Source organism: Watersipora subatra, chromosome 4, assembly GCF_963576615.1.
Source record: "Watersipora subatra chromosome 4, tzWatSuba1.1, whole genome shotgun sequence".
Lineage (NCBI taxonomy): Eukaryota > Metazoa > Bryozoa > Gymnolaemata > Cheilostomatida > Watersiporidae > Watersipora > Watersipora subatra.
In genome coordinates, this window is record NC_088711.1 from 40,369,272 (window position 1) to 40,385,543 (window position 16,272).

The 16,272-nt window shown below is 34.1% G+C and overlaps 1 long non-coding RNA gene across 1 annotated transcript; it reads right to left on the minus strand.

Annotated features, from left to right (window-relative positions):
• Positions 1-4,608: 4,608 nt before the first annotated feature.
• Positions 4,609-6,117, minus strand: LOC137394669 (uncharacterized). The gene is made up of 4 exons (XR_010978344.1): positions 6,069-6,117; positions 5,815-5,934; positions 5,614-5,714; positions 4,609-4,797 (listed from the first exon to the last, which is right to left on the minus strand). It is a non-coding gene; the product is annotated as an uncharacterized lncRNA (long non-coding RNA).
• Between the last annotated feature and the right edge of the window lie 10,155 nt (positions 6,118-16,272).

Genomic DNA, 16,272 nt, shown 5'->3' on the forward strand with positions numbered 1-16,272 from the left:
GAATCACAGTACAAAAACTATTTGTACTGTAAATACTTAACGAGACTAATGAAAAAGCTGTGTTTGATGGAATAAAATATTTTCTTGTGATGGCTTGAGCCAGCAAATAGGTTGAGAACTGGATGTTTTAAAGGTGAATAACACACAATTTTTTCAAATCAGAAGCTTTGATCACCGATGAATCTCATTGAGGCTTAAAAGTTAAACTGTGAGAGATCACGACAAGTTTTAAGTGGCCCTATACTTGTAAGGATTCTGCTTCTACTCAAACTAGAGATATACAACAGCTCGCTGACACACTATCTGTTATTATTTAATAACAGACAGTCATCTGTCTTTACAGATTGTAATCCTGTAAATACTTATTAACAGATTCCATAGTGATTATTGCAAAGACGCTTGACAATAGCACCAGACAAGACCTAATAATCAGGCTTCTTCTTTGAGTCAGAAAATTCCTACCTGACTTTTTTGGTTAATGACTTCTTTTTTCATGAAAAATAGCTGTCCTCGAAATGTTGTCAGTCACAATGGCTACCGCAATAATTTTGACATTTTAAGTTTTGCAATAGTCCACCTGGAACCAGGACTTAAAGTGTCCTACATGAAAGTATCTTAGTTACAATAAGCAAAGCAATATAACCTTTTGTTGTTCAAACTAGTTGCAAACCTGGCTGTGTGACGTGAATGATCATCAGGTGTAATAACTATGAATACAATTAATGTGCAACGGCAATTGGTGCAGTTGTTAGTGTGTCGTTGCAGGAAACTGAATGCTGAGAGTTCGAACTACCTATGGAACAACCCTTTTTTCCAACCTACAACTATAAGGGCTTCAGGCAAATCTAGATCTAATAGTAGTAAGTATTCTCTTGCAAAATCTTTGACTTTTTATGCTAGATACACATGTAAACTTGCGATGAAATGTTTCTGGAACTTTTTGGAACAGTTCTGAAACTTTCTGGGAACGTAAAATTGTTAGTTGGCTTGCTGTGCCTGCAAATGGTTTTCTATGGCAACTGAACTCAAGAGTTTGCTACCACAGTTGAGAGAATAGAAAATGATAGAAAGACCAAAACATCCGACAGGAAATTTTTCACATTGCTTTATGGTTGACAAGCATTCTCTGAAGACTAATCGATTTTTTGTGAATTTCGACAGAATTAATTCTGTGCCTCAAAATAGAGCATTAATTTGTTATTAATGATTATTTAATGCTCTAATGGCAAGTTCTCATAAACATTGATCGTGACATTCTTCTAAGCAAGTATATTGATAACATCCATCCATACTCTGAGATGTTGTATCATGGCGCTAATCGGATGAGTAAGAGCTGGTGTATAACTATAACTAGGCCATGGATGCAGTTAGCAACCTTAGCCTAGTGGTCTAACACGTTCAACCTCAAAAAATTTCCTGATGGTGACAAGAATTACATTCAACCTCAAATTGCTCGTTGCTATGGGCATTTTTCTCGTCACTGAGGTTACACTGCCATTGTTGTACCACTGTGCTTTGTCAAACATCCACAGCTTTTGCTTGAGGTAAGCTTGCGAAGAATTGCCTCACATACAGTAGCTGTTTATCAGCTCTATTCATTAACTGCCATGAAACCATTTTGTTGTTGAAAGCGAGACAGGTACAAATATAGCCATGAATTCACATTACTTCAGCGGCACTCTATAAAAGATATGCTAGTACATATTTTGCAAAAATACTTTAATTACCAGGACTACTAATGACATATCTCTCATCAACAAAACTCATGCCTACAATATTAATTTGGTAGTTGAAAGTTTACTAAGCTTTAAATTTGACAAATATAAATTTCATGCAAAAAATTTGTTAAAATATTCAAAAAATTATGAATATTGTATAGAAATTCCTAACAAAGGCTGATATTATAGTGCACTTGTTCTGCTGGCTAACGTACATCTGTAGCCCACACACACTGACACTCTTCATTGCAATAGAGGCAACGTCTTTTGTAAGCGGACGGTGAACTGTTGACTAGTTTTTGGTGAGCCTTGGTGGAGATAAGTCATGTTTTGTGACTTTGTCTTGTGAGATAGTTTGAGGAAACCTATAGGTATGTTTTAGTTTATTTTTCTTTGCTAACCTTTTGCCTGAAATAACTGTAATATCTTTCAATGCTTTGCAGAGCCACATGTCACATTTTCACTTATAGGCATAAACCTTATGGGTTAACCTTAAGGACTATTCAAGAAATGAGGCCACAGAGAACAGTGGCTTAGTGAAGGAGTTGCTCTACCCTTGTTAGAAGATAATATCGTACTTTTCGGACTATAAACCGCACCCCTATATAAGCCGCATCTGCTTTATTTTCCAAAAAAGGATAATAAAACAATACATAAGCCGCACCTTTGTATAGGCCGCATAACTCAGGACGGTGCTTTTTAACACGGCAGCAACTTTGCGTTTCAAAACGGAACAGTGCCGTTAGGCACTGTTCCGTATTAGCCGAAACTTTTTAACCTAGTGCCTCACAGAACAGTACCGTTAAGCATTGTTTCATTTTTTCTTTCACTGCTAATGGCGCACTAACCGGAGATTTCGGTTAATGCGCCCTAGCAGTAAAAGAAAAAGCCACAGAATATCCGCACCCTTATATAAGCCGCATGGCTTAAATCATCAGACAAAAGTAGCGGGTAATAGTTCGAAAAGTTCGGTAAGTAGTTCAGTCACCCGCCATTCACTTTAGAAAAAAAAGATTGATTTTTTGTGTTATCCTTAACTCTAGACTCATATCTAGTCATAATCATGACTTGGTTATCATTTATTGCTTTTAATGTTAATAACCAACAGTTAGTTGTTCAAAAATATGTATTTAGAATAATATTATTTGTGTACTTACCGTTTGTAGCATGATGTTGTATACTTGAGAGTTTTAGCCAATAAATACTGTTTCCGTTTAAATTTATCTGTTCTTGAAGCATAAGACAAAATGAAGACACATTTAAATTGCTGGAATTCTATTTTTAGTGATTTTGTTTTGTTTTCCATTAAGTTTGTTTACCAACGCTAGCGTGACCAAATCTTTGCTGTATAAAATATGACAACTTTATGCTCTGAAATCCACAATTAAACTTTATATTTTTGATGAAAAATGACTGATTTATTAGCTTAGAGATGTTTAATTTATATTACTAATGTATGCCAGTTTTAATTGAAGGTATGACATAGCCTTAGAATTAAAATTTCAGCATAGCTACTGGTGCTGTTGAAGTTACATAAATGTCTTGCTTAATATTTTTCCAGGTGAAAAACACATTTTCAAGTGCATATTAAACCAATCTAGTATAGCTAATGCTAAAGTGTTCTTCTTTTTAATTCACAACAATTTATTGCAGATTTCACCTCAGCTTTTCAAAAAATAAAATGAATATTCGTGATTTGTCTGTTTTTACAGAAACACCTGCAATGATGTGCCAGTTTTACAACTACAATTTGCTTGAAAATCTTTGATCCAATTTTATTGCATATAAATGCATGTGAATATCAAAGCAATTTCAATTTTACTTGTACTCAAGAAAGCTCAGATACGATCAAAATTCTAAATAGAAACGCTCACAGTATAGCAGATAAAGCAGAAGTTCACTGCAATAATATTTTTCAAACATGCAGTAATAAAACATTCACTATTTGATTATAAATATCTCCACGCTAAATGTTCCAAAATTAAGCTATAGAGTAGATATACTTGCAGAGAAATATACTTTAGCAAAGGCCAACCAACAATAACATCATAGAATTATTGTGCTACTGTGACTATGTAGGTTATAGTTATAACTTGTTTATGTTTTTACCCAATGAAGTATTCAAGACAATAACAACCTTCAGCTCATTTATAGGCTACTGCAAGGGCAAGCGTTACGACACTAACCTACCTTTAAGCATTTTTAAAAATGACTGGTTTTAATTTTCTTGTAAAAAAAGATAGAAACCTACTTGTTGCTAAAGTTTGAGCGACCTTTATAAGTTTTACTTACTAGTCTTTGAAAACTATACTTCATCTGTTTTAAATAAAAAAATCTTTTATCACCAAAGGCTACTAGCATTCATAATTGCTTAAAATATTTAGAATTCCTAAACTTGAAGTGGAAAGAAACCAAAAATGTGAAAAGTTTGAGAGAACTTCAAAGAATTCTACTAAAAGTTTAGCAAGAAAATATTAACTTATGATAATATAATAATACTAATAAGAAATCATTGTGTGTAGGTGTTATATAATTCAGAGGATCAGCTTTTCGATTAGAGGATTAGTATTTTAACTGCTACACAAGACAATGGCATCTTATAGAAGAGTAAACTTTAAAACTGTGAAAAAATAGTATATAACTTTATTATACATCAATTAATTATGATGTGATGGTGGAGTACCATCTGTAGCTGTAGTACCAAATTTCGATTGTTTAGATATCGATGTAGATATTGCTTCTTACATGTTATCATTTTGTGAATTCCTCTGTTTCTTTATCTGCATACTTTTCTGTTGCAGATAACATCTGCGAGTCTACCAAAATTTGCAACAGAAATAATCTTTTGAATGTTTTCAAGTGAGCTATTTTTAACAACCAGACTTGATGATAACAAATTTTGTGTTTGTATTTACGAATAACAAAATAACAAATTGTAAATACAAATACAAATCAACAATGAAAAAAGTCAGCATCAGGTAAAAAGTTCAAGTCAGCATTTTGCAGACAAGTGTCCATAGGTTATGCTTCCAGAGATGGCGGCGGGTCCGGGCATGTATTAAGTGGTTCCCACTTCAGTCTACAACAGGTCAGAAATAGATCACATGTTAGCTGCAATAAACTCCTTTCTTCAAATAAATATTGATAAGAAATAGCATATTAATAGACTGGGTAAATAAAGGGCTTTAAATCTTAGTTTTATTGTCAAAAATACTTTCCAGAGAATTTTTCATTGTTAACTGTACTTTTGTTTGTGATAAAATTTTGATAAAATGTTTTTATTGTTTCCAATATTTTGTTTTCAACCTCTAAATTGATAAAATTTTATATTTAAAGGTCAAATTCTGATTAACAATTTATTACTCAATGCCTTAGCTTTACAACTTGACAACTTGGCTTACTTAACTATTTAGTAGCCTAGTTACCCAACAACTTGATAACTTAGCAGTTATGGACTACTTAGCTACTTATAAACTTGGGTACTTATCTTCTCAACAAACTTACTGACCTTATGTAACACTTTAAAATCACTTTTTCAATTAGCCAAATTTTATAGTTTGATACCATTAAAGCTTTGAGCTTGGTTAATTGTGGGCTGATTGAGTGAAAATGCTTTGGATTTTAGCTACCACATTATTTTTTTGCATAAAATTACATTAAGTATGATCATTTATTAGCAGAATACCTGTGATCAAATATTTAATTTGTGGTCAATTTAATAGAATTCAACGAATTTATTACTGAAAAGCTTTGTTGTTTCCGACATGTTTGAAATCTTTTAAAAAACTCACACTTATAGCAACTTGGTTAAGATAAACGTGAATATAAAAAGCGTATGAGACATTGAGCAATTATTGTTGATCTTTACAACTCAGTTAGTGTTACATTTACTTACAAAGACCAACATATCCACGGCGGAATCCTCTCCTGAATCCTCCAAACCTTCCGTATCCAAATCTGCTGAACCGGTTGTAACCAAATCTGTTGCGCCCAACCCTAAAACATTTTGTTACTTTATTCAGTATGTAATATAACTAACAGCGAGTTAACAAAGAGTAGTTGTTGTTATAAAGAAACAATAACGTAATGTACATACCCATAGCGACCAAATCCTCTGCCTCCATAGAAAGTGGCTGTAGTCTGTTGGAGAGCAAGGCAGAGAGCAACAAGGATTACCAAGAACTTCATGTTGCTTGAAAATGTGTTGTGTCTAAAACTAAATATTAACAAAATATTAGATTAATAAAAATAATCATGTAAAATACGAGTTGTACAAAAATAGCACTTCCAATGTCAATGCAACAATGTGCTTATAAACTCAAATGACGCTAAAATGGTTACCCAACTTACCTTAGCAAGTTTTCTGAGTGAGTGAGACAATCAAACTGATGATAGAGGTTTGCTTGCTTCTTTTTATACAATGTTCAGCGGGTGATTAATCTTTCAATAGAACTGTAAACAGACAGACAGAGGAACTCGTAATTACTTTGTCAATTTGAAGAAAATTAATTGCAATTGGAGACATTAGCAGAGGTATTGGTTGCAATTGATTAAGTAATATTGATAAAACCACTGACACATGACCCAAATATACTGCTTAATAGAAAATGTGGAACTGGGAAAAGTCACGAATCGTGCCAAATTTTTCTGCTAATCTGACTATTGAGGTTAGAAAGCGTGACACAGCAGAAATAAATTTTGCGTAATTCATTAGAAAATTCTTTTTTTCATTCTGGAAATTGAGCTATCAAATGAACCAATCCAAAACATTCATTTTATTAAAAAGGAAACAGTTAATCAATTTTGGCAGCTATTAAAGACCAATTAATACATAAGTGAGAAGAAGCCAATCAGTTATGTTGCCGCTCTTGATCCACATCTAAAGGTGGAAGGTGCAAATTTGCATCTTTAAGATATTTATGAGCTTTAGTCGAATTCTCAGTAAGATAGTTTTAAAGGTAAATTCACGATACCATTTAAATGTACCATACTTGAAGCTTTAGAAGCACAACATATTATTTCTAAGAACATTTCCAAATCTGAGAGAGATCAAAACAGAAAAAAAGCAAGCATCGTATTTCTTTCAAGCATTTTGGAAGGGATTTTGGCAATTGGCATATCAGCATCTCATGATTCCGATGTAATCAGCACACAAACCGCAAATTTTGAATTCTGAGAAAGGTTTTTTTGATGTCGCTTAGTGACAAAAATACCCTGAAGAGCAGACAAAAAACATCCTGTTCCACATCATATAGCAAAAAAACTGTGACAGAGGAGCGCCGTAACCTGAGATTCACTGTGCTTGAATTTCAAAGGCCATAATAGCCAGTAACTTATCCTTTAATCCAATAGATATTATATTGTGTTATATACAAACATGTACATTTTATAGCTAGGGACGTTTCATAATTCTGTGATACCGATGAGAAGTAGATCCACATAAATATGAAACTTCCTCCTTTTTTCACAATTACGCAAACGCAGCCACTTTAGTTTTTTTGTTTGATTCTACATATTCTCGTAAATATAAACTTCCAGTGCCTATAGACTATTAGGGCAATTATTTATCAAACGTTCACAGAGATGGCTGGACTAACGGTCAAACATTGAGATCACGAAAGAAATCTAAACTTTTAGATTAGTTTATCAAGTGCTGAGTACCAAAAAATGGTGAAGACATCAAATGAGTTTGAGATAAAACTGAATCATTCCTAAAAAGTTAGTTGTAATTTTGAATCATACATTTGCTCCCACTGAACGGATGTCTTTGAATTATATTAATTCAGAACTAAATGTTGCAAACCAACCATAATCAACAGCTGTATATATTTACATTTCTCTAGAAAAAAAGGGTTTATTAATAACTGCATATACTACGAGTCAAGTAAACTGATTACAATATTTGATATATGCCTTTAGTTGTAGTGATCCACAACACAAATAACTCAATTATTCACACTTCACCATAGTTTGAGACGTTGACCATTATCAATTTCCTATGCAAATAGAGTGAACATTTAGCCAGTGCTTTGAGCAGTAGGCCCTATTAGATACTTGATATATTTATGTTTGTAGAATTTATTTCCTGAACTGCTGCATTAAAGGTTGACTTGCAACAGAAGTCACATTACAGTTCACTATGTCTTACTCTGCTGTGTTGTAGGTGCAAAACATGTGGAAATGTTATTACAAGCTCTTAAAAGCTAAGAAACGAACGGTTAATCGCAGCCAAACGAGACGATTAGAATTTATTTCAAAAACGGCTCAAATAGGATGTAGTTGTACAAGATGGCTTCTGTTTACACTTTCATGCAAAATATTTTCACAAATATACTTCACGCATTCAATAAAACTATGTTTATTTTCATTATGCATTTATTTCATGATCATTGTAATGCTGTCACATTAAACACTGATATCTCAAAATCTACCATAAAATTTCGTTTAGTTTTTTTAACTTTATCTTGAAAGAATGCATATGATTGTCTGAAAAACATGATGGGCCTGTTTGGTAATCTGTGACAGTCAAGAAATGCAGCAGAAACTATTCGCACTGTTTGGCAGGAGGTATGGGTCACATGATCAGATTATGAATAGACGATTAGACCAAGCTGAAACAATACTGTAAAGTAGTGAGCATCTATATTTGATGCGGGCTTATCTGTAGAGCCCAAAGTATTTGTCATAAACTAGTGCTACGAAACGTTTTATATTGAGCCTTTTATTGGCCTTTCAATTCACGTGATAACATCACGTGTCAAAATAATAACCAAAATGTTTGAGAGCGTCATCAAAATAAAGAGATTTCAAACAACGGCATTTTTGTGATGGGTGTGATTAACTGTTCGTTTTTGAACTTTTAAGAGCTTGTAATTACGGTTTTACATGTTTCGCACCTACAACACAGAAGAGTAAAACATGGTGAATCTTTTGATACCCAATAACTGTGATGTGAATTTTGTTGCAAGTAAACCTTTAAGGTAATCGCACTAATGAAGTAGAATGCAACTCTAAAGCTGCGCTCACACTGGCTGATTTGCAAACATAACTTTGGTGGCTGTTATCTGAACGATTTTATGGGAGTTGTCAGACCAAAGTTTTTCCTTCACATCAGGACTACTTTGAAACGAGAGTAGGAAATTTTGCCATTTTTATTTGCTTGTCCAGGTAAATTTTGCTGATATATTTATTCTTAGTAGATATATGCATTTTGCTAACTGTTTCCTACAAAGTTTCTCGTGAACATTTTTAGCCCATTTACCAATTATTTTGCACTGCCCAGTTTATCACTAATACTGGATAACTACAATAAAGGCGATATTTTGCTAACATCAACTGCTTCAATTAGTATAACAACACTATAATAGTTGAAGAAGATTCTTTAATTATCCATTGCTATAATAATTTATTGTACGTAATAATTCTGTTAATAGAACCCTTCAAGGGTACAATCAATAATATTATTACTTGCATTTGAAGCTATCACAAGAATCGAGCAAACACGTAAAAACATGTATTTCATTTGCTTTACAAGGCAATGCGTGACTCGCTGCGAAAGTGATTCTATTGTCTACTCAAATTGGAAATTGGTGTAAAATCGTCCGCCAATCTAACTGTCGATAAAATAGGTCTTAGGATCATTTGTTTTTTTTTCACACAAGAAGATTCTTGACCAGCAGGGAAAATTTTGAAGAACAATAGAGAGTAAGTTAATCTCATCAAGAGAGAAGGTGTAAGCTGAAGAAATTTCAACAGTCAGCAGATTGTGTTCTGCCTTGAGAATGGGCGTCACACTCTTACTTTCCAACTTTGTGAAATGGTTGGCTTGAGCTACTTTCCTTCTGGTGCAGTTGTTGTTGACCTTGAGTCCTAAACAGGGTAACGCCCTGAGATTCGGCGTTCATCCTAGCCTTGACTAGTATGCATATAGCACTTCAAAATTGCACACTAATGAGCCCACAAACAGAAGCGCAATTGGCGATTTTAGCTATAAACATCGCACGTTACATACACTCATAGACTTGCCTTTTTTATCGATATTCTCACTGTTCAGCTATAATCCTAGACTTGATCGTATTATTGCTGTTGTAAATATTTATTTGTGATTGTGTATCATATTCATATTAACATAATTTGTCACTGTTTATTATTAAGTAGCGATTACAATCACCTATTATCATGAGCTATCACCTTTTTTGTTATTGATGAGTGACAACTCACACTGCCTTTGTATTGATGTCGTATGTCAGGACTCTGTAACATAAAAATACTTTCCTTAACCTGCCAGCCACTGACCACGCTCAATGGCTCACTTTCCTGCCAGCTGACACTAATGCCTGTGACAGAATGCATTACCTTCACTAGCTCACGCTAATTATCTGATAGTAATATTTCTTATTTGTAGTTGTATTCTCTCTCAATGCTGATTTATGAAAGAAATAGTTTGCCTTAAAATTTGTCAGACACTGAAAATTCTAATCAAGCTTTTAGACAGAATTGCAAGAGTACCTGTTTGGTTCTGTCACGAATCCCAGTGAATGAACTATTCCCCGTGCTACCCAAGTAGAAAGGCAACAACTTCAACAACTATTCCGTTTTTGGTCCAGCTAACCAGTTAATGAAGCTAATGTAATCACTCATTATTAGTGCAATGAGACCAGCAAATAGGCTATATAGAAAGTGTTAAAGATCTACTTACTCTGTAATACTCCAATGCTTTAATAGCATCCTCTTCCGATTCACACAGCTAAACTGTTTGTACATCTTAGTTGTTTGCACATCTTACCTTGTTTACATATCTTACAGTAACTTACCTCTTCACATGTCTTAGTTTACCTCTTCACTTATTTTAGTTTACCTCTTCACATACCTTGCTGTAGCTTACCTCTTCGCATATCTTAGTTTACCTCTTCCATTATCGTAGTTTACCAGCTCACATATCTTATCTTACCTGTTCACATATCTTAGTTTACCTCTTCACGTATCTTAGTTTAACTCTTCACGTATCATAATTTACCTCTTCACATATCATAGTTTAACTCTTGACATACCTTAATTTACCTGCTTTTACAGATTAATTTGTTTTAACCTATTAGTCTAGCAGTTTTGCGAACCTTCTTTTGGCCTGTTATTACTATCTTACTGGCTTTCTAAAGTAATGTTCTGAATGCGTACTGTACCAACATAAATGTCCATAACAGATAGGTAGCGCATACAAGACGTATGAGGGGTCTGCCATTGAAGGTAGATAGACGTATTATCTAAGCTTAATTTGTTGGAAGCAAAACACAACCTGAAGTAAATGTAAATGTATACACCAACAATATTTGTCTACAGAGAAAAAAAGCTAGTACTCTATAGTTACAGAAAAAAACTAATTGCACTAATGAAGTGTTGAGGAGACAACTGCTGAAGTATACAAACTGTGGGATGTAGTATCAGTGCTAAATACTTTATTTTTAATTTACCAAGCTATAAGAATTGCTGAATGTAGAGTACCGTAAGTGGTCAGTTACTTAATAGCTTTTCTAGATTGCTAAAGCAGATATTTACAAAACAAACTCTCGAATAGGAGGTTCAACTACCCTGCATCATTAATCAATTCTATCACTTTTGTTAGTGGAGACCAGAGAAGCCTAATCACTATGCAAAGTATGATGGACATTATATCTTACTTCCTAAATGGCTAGTAAATAGCTTTCTCATTCAGCCTCTTTACCACACAGTTCAAGAACTAGTTTCAACATTTTAAACATCAATTAAACTGTTTCAGGTTTGATTTCACAGCTTAAAACAAGGTCAATTTAAAACGACTGAGAGCAATCAGCATATACTTGATTTTATAGAGTTTCTAGTAGAGTTGCATGCAGGCTCAAGCTATTGATAGAGCAGCTATAAAATATTGATGTCATAGTTCTCCAACCTTAATAGACACCGCCGCCTCTGGAGCGGCCAAAATAAAAAAACAATCGGACTGAATTTTTGACTAAATAGATTGTTGAGTTGAGTTAGCTAGAAGAAAGAAAAGAGGGGCTGATCTATTGTTAATGCCAAATAATTTAGACCGGCTCTCTAAACTATTATTTTGCTTTCAGATAAGCTAAATATAGAGATATGTAACTGAATATCTAAATGTATGTAACTTTGATTCAAGAAACCTTTGTCTGTAAAATTTAGAATATGGTTAAACAAGTAGCTATCAAGAATGTAGATAGACAGGTACAAAACAAGAAGTTTGAATACCTCTTTCAACAATTAACACTTATGTAGTGCTGCCATAGATTATGAGACCACCCATTTATTAACTCGTCTGCTCATCTTGGCACCCTTACTAGAGCCGTTTTAACCTATGGATTTACTACATATTGCACATCACTAGATGCAGAAATCTCTCTTTGTTTTAGCCAAATATAGTAAAAAGTTTTCAGTCTTTTTTTATAGCAGTAATGATGAAGTTATCATCATCATGTTATATCTTCGTGGCTGATCGCAAATCTTGTCAGTAGTAGTTTTTGTCAACTCTTTAACAGTTTAAAGACACTTAAGAGTCGACTCTGTTGAGAGTCGACTCTGTTGAGAGTCGACTCTTAAACTGTCGACTCTCAACAGTTTAAAATTGATAAAAGTGAAAGGGCACCTTTGTATTTGCATCTAGAGCTTTTTTATGTTGTGGTTTGAATTTTTATTGTTCGCTAATTAAAGTATAATTACATTCATAGCAGAAAATGAACTTTTATTTACCAAATTTACTTTTTGATAGCCACAGTTACAATTATAAAACAACTATTTACCACCTTATATTATATAAGTTGGTAAAATAGCTTTTTATAAATAGAGAGCTTTAAAATAGACTGTTGTCATTTATGAGATAAGTTCATATCTAGCAGTTAGCATCCCATTTCTAGATTGGCGTTCAGAGACTAAATAGATGGGTTGACTGGCCACTTGAGGAGGCGTCATAACCGATCAATGTTACCGAGGCCAATGCGCTACACATGTTAGCCATATTAAAATATTAGTACACATCATGCATGCCTTTTAGCACTCTGTACCCGATCTAACCAGGTCCCATAGTATGAGCAGTTGTTTATAGATATTGAAACTTTGACGCAGTGCTTGGCAACTCTCTGCATTAATATTATGCCTTTGACCTTTTGCTGGTGATTATACGTCATAATTATTGTAGATTAGCTTACAGACCCCGTTTTAGGAAGTCTTGTGTGCATTTAGCAAGGGATATACACGATGAAATTAATCCTTTTCTTTATCTTTAAGAACAACATTATACAGATTAATTCCTTTTTATTGACACTGATAAAAAGTTAGGGGTTTTCATCTTTATAACTAGATAAGCAGCTCATCTTTAGAATATGAAGTTAGCATCAGATTTACTGTATGTGCAAGTGTTTTCATGATATCCATGTTTAGATTGGTTAGTAAATGTAGTCATTTGATCCAACTTTGATAAGGTTGAAAATTAAATACACTTTGTATGTTTCCAGATATACTGTCTACATTTATAAGGAACTTAACAGCACAAATGAACACAACATTCAAGTGTATAGTGAACAACAGAGGTGATCTGTTCAGTGATGAGAAGTTGTCTCACCGGAGGCGGTGCTTATCATCATTTGAAAATAGCTACAGCCAATAAGCTTATTGGCTTGTTGCTACAAAACAATGAGCTGATTGGCTTGTTGTTAGGGATAAAACTAATGATACAGTGATCTAAACTTTTTAAATATTTCATAGGACAAAATGCCTTTGAATTGTAGAGAGCTTTGAAAGTAATTTAATTGACTGATTAATCAATCAACCAATCAAATCTATCTTAGCTGCTTTGGACCATCTCATAGCAAACGGTTACCCAGTGTTGATCCTTAATCAGAAAAAAAACACTTCTCTTCGAATTTTTATGAACATTAATTCGAGACACCTTGCCAAGAACCTGGATTATCAAAAGATAAAAAATGAACAACCATGTAGATGATAAGTATTTGTATCTGTTTCCTCAGAGCTACTCAAATATTTGTTCATAGATGAATCGTCTGCTCTCATTAAGACTGGTAATAGAAATGCCTCACTTAATCTCATCAAAATGTGATCAGTCAAAGTGTCATTTGCTAGCTCATCTTCTGTTACATGCTTGTAAATAGCAACATGCATTTTTTGGGTGTGTTTCTTTCCAATCCTAATTTGAGACAATGAGGAGTACGAGCAACACCCATTTAGGAATACTAAAATATGCTGAGTACAGAGTAATGAGCTACTGAATAATACAATGCGGAGTGTCTTCCAATCTTCTCTTACTGCAAGTCCTGGCAAAAACACCCAGAATCTCACTTGCACAAGTTCTAACTTTTTCTAATTTTTACCAAAATAACCCGTAACTCGCACACCCTCTTTAATCAAACTTACTTAATCTAGTTTTGTACATTTCTTTCAAAATAGTGAATCCTCTTGTTTCACCTTTTTACTCAAACTTCTGATTTTTTATGAGGAATGACTTGTTGTACTCACCCTTGTATATTCCTAGCTCTCATTTGTCAATCACCTTTGTGGAGGCTGCGAAAAGCATTATATTGCTTAGGATTTTTTATGTAGGCCACCAGCCTTCACCAGAGTAATTGGTATAAGTTAATTTATATATAGTAGTTTACAGATTGAATGCAATAAAATAATAGATTTCTTTAAAATTTAGCACTATTATTTTGCAGCTAGACTGCTAGAGCTATCATGCAGCACAATTTTGCCCATTGCTTATTGTCTACTGTGTTTTGTTTGTATTACTTGTTGCCTAACGCGTGTTGCTTGCTGCCAGTTGCAAGTTGATGGCTGCTGGGTGTTGTTTGCTGGTTGCAGACTGCCAGTTGTTGGTTAGCGGTTGTCAGTTGCTGGTTGTCAGTTGTCGGTTGTTGTTTGCTAGTTGCTCGTTAGTAGTTGCCTGTTTTCAATCGTCGTTGGCCAGTTGTTATATGCTGGGTGCCAGTTGTCAGTTGCTGGTTGTCAGTTGTCGGTTGTCAGTTGCAGTTGTCTGTTGTTAGTTTCCAGTTGTCAGTTGCTGATTTTTAGTTGCCGGTTGTCTGCTGTTGGTTTTCAGTTGTTAGTTGCTGGTTGTCAGTTGCCGGTTGTCAGTTGCCGGTTGTCAGTGGGCTGTTTGTCGGTTGCTAGCTATGGTTGCCGATTGCTTGCGACATGTCACATTTGTTAGGTTTAAAACATTATCTCACAATAGTAACTACTAGCTATTTAAAAACAATAGAACAATTCAACATGATACAAATAACTACAAATATACATTTGAGTTCACCATTTTAACCAAGATGAGTTGTAAACAGACACAGAATGATTGCTACAAACTCCCTAATGCTTCCTTTAGTCTAACAGACTGGGGGCAGGAAGGGTTAGCTAGTAGTCTTTGTCTCAGACTGTCTACGGATCCTTACAAGAAGCTTCCCTAGAAGGGAATATAGTACTAGAAACTTAGAAAAATCAATTGTAACCGTAATTGTTGAAAGGGCCTAACATGAGAGTTTTGCTTTTTGAAATAAGCCTTGGTATGGCGGGATAACTTTTATGGGAACTCATATTTTTTAGCAATACCATATCTACATGTAAAGTGCTGGTCAACTATACAGTGTAGTTCTTATTGTACTGTTGTACTTGACCCTTGGAATAAACCGGATGTACTCTATGTTAGCCCCTACTAATCAGAGTTACCTCTGTAAACTTGGTAGATAACAGACAATGGACAAACACTCACAAGCAAAAAGAGATTGATTTTTAATATAAGAACATTGAGAGTAAACTAAAAAGGTTGCATTTTTAGTTTTGTTGGCTACACTTTCAGCAAAACTTTCAAATGTTTTGATATTTGGTTAAAAAAAAGGTCATATGTAAGTGAGAAAGTGTATCACTTTATATAGTATATTATATATATTATGGTATAATATAATACTAAATAATTTAATATAAGTATAGCATAACGTAATACAATAAAATATAACATGCACATCTACTTCTGCTTTTCGTTCATCACTATTACAGCAGTTTATTTATTTATACTTGTCCCTCCGCTTATAACTCATAGTTTGAGGGAATTTAATAGTTGTTGTCGTTTTAACTTAACAAAATATATTTTAGTGGGGAGACAAGGTATGTTTTTGCTCATTGAAGAGAACTTTATGCCCCATGTACCATTGAAAAGCTGAGAATTCACTGATTGTGAATCTGCAAGTAACTTTTCCGTACCAGTAGCGTATAAAATGCTACAGGAGCGTAAACGGGGTAAAAGGGGGTTTTGTATGCTTTTTCGCTGTAGTGTATATCAAAATGTTAGCATACATACCTTAATAACCGTCAATGCAAATCTTCTTTTTTTTACGTGTTATGCCAGAAATGTTGTTGACTTGGTATACCCAAATTTTAAACCCTATTTCACAGTATGATCAGGGGTTTTTTGGCGATATTCAGGGGCATGTCATATTTTTTTTAACATTTTTGGGTTTGCACATCAGCGATTTCCTTTAAATCATAAGTGAGTTTCTGAAGATGA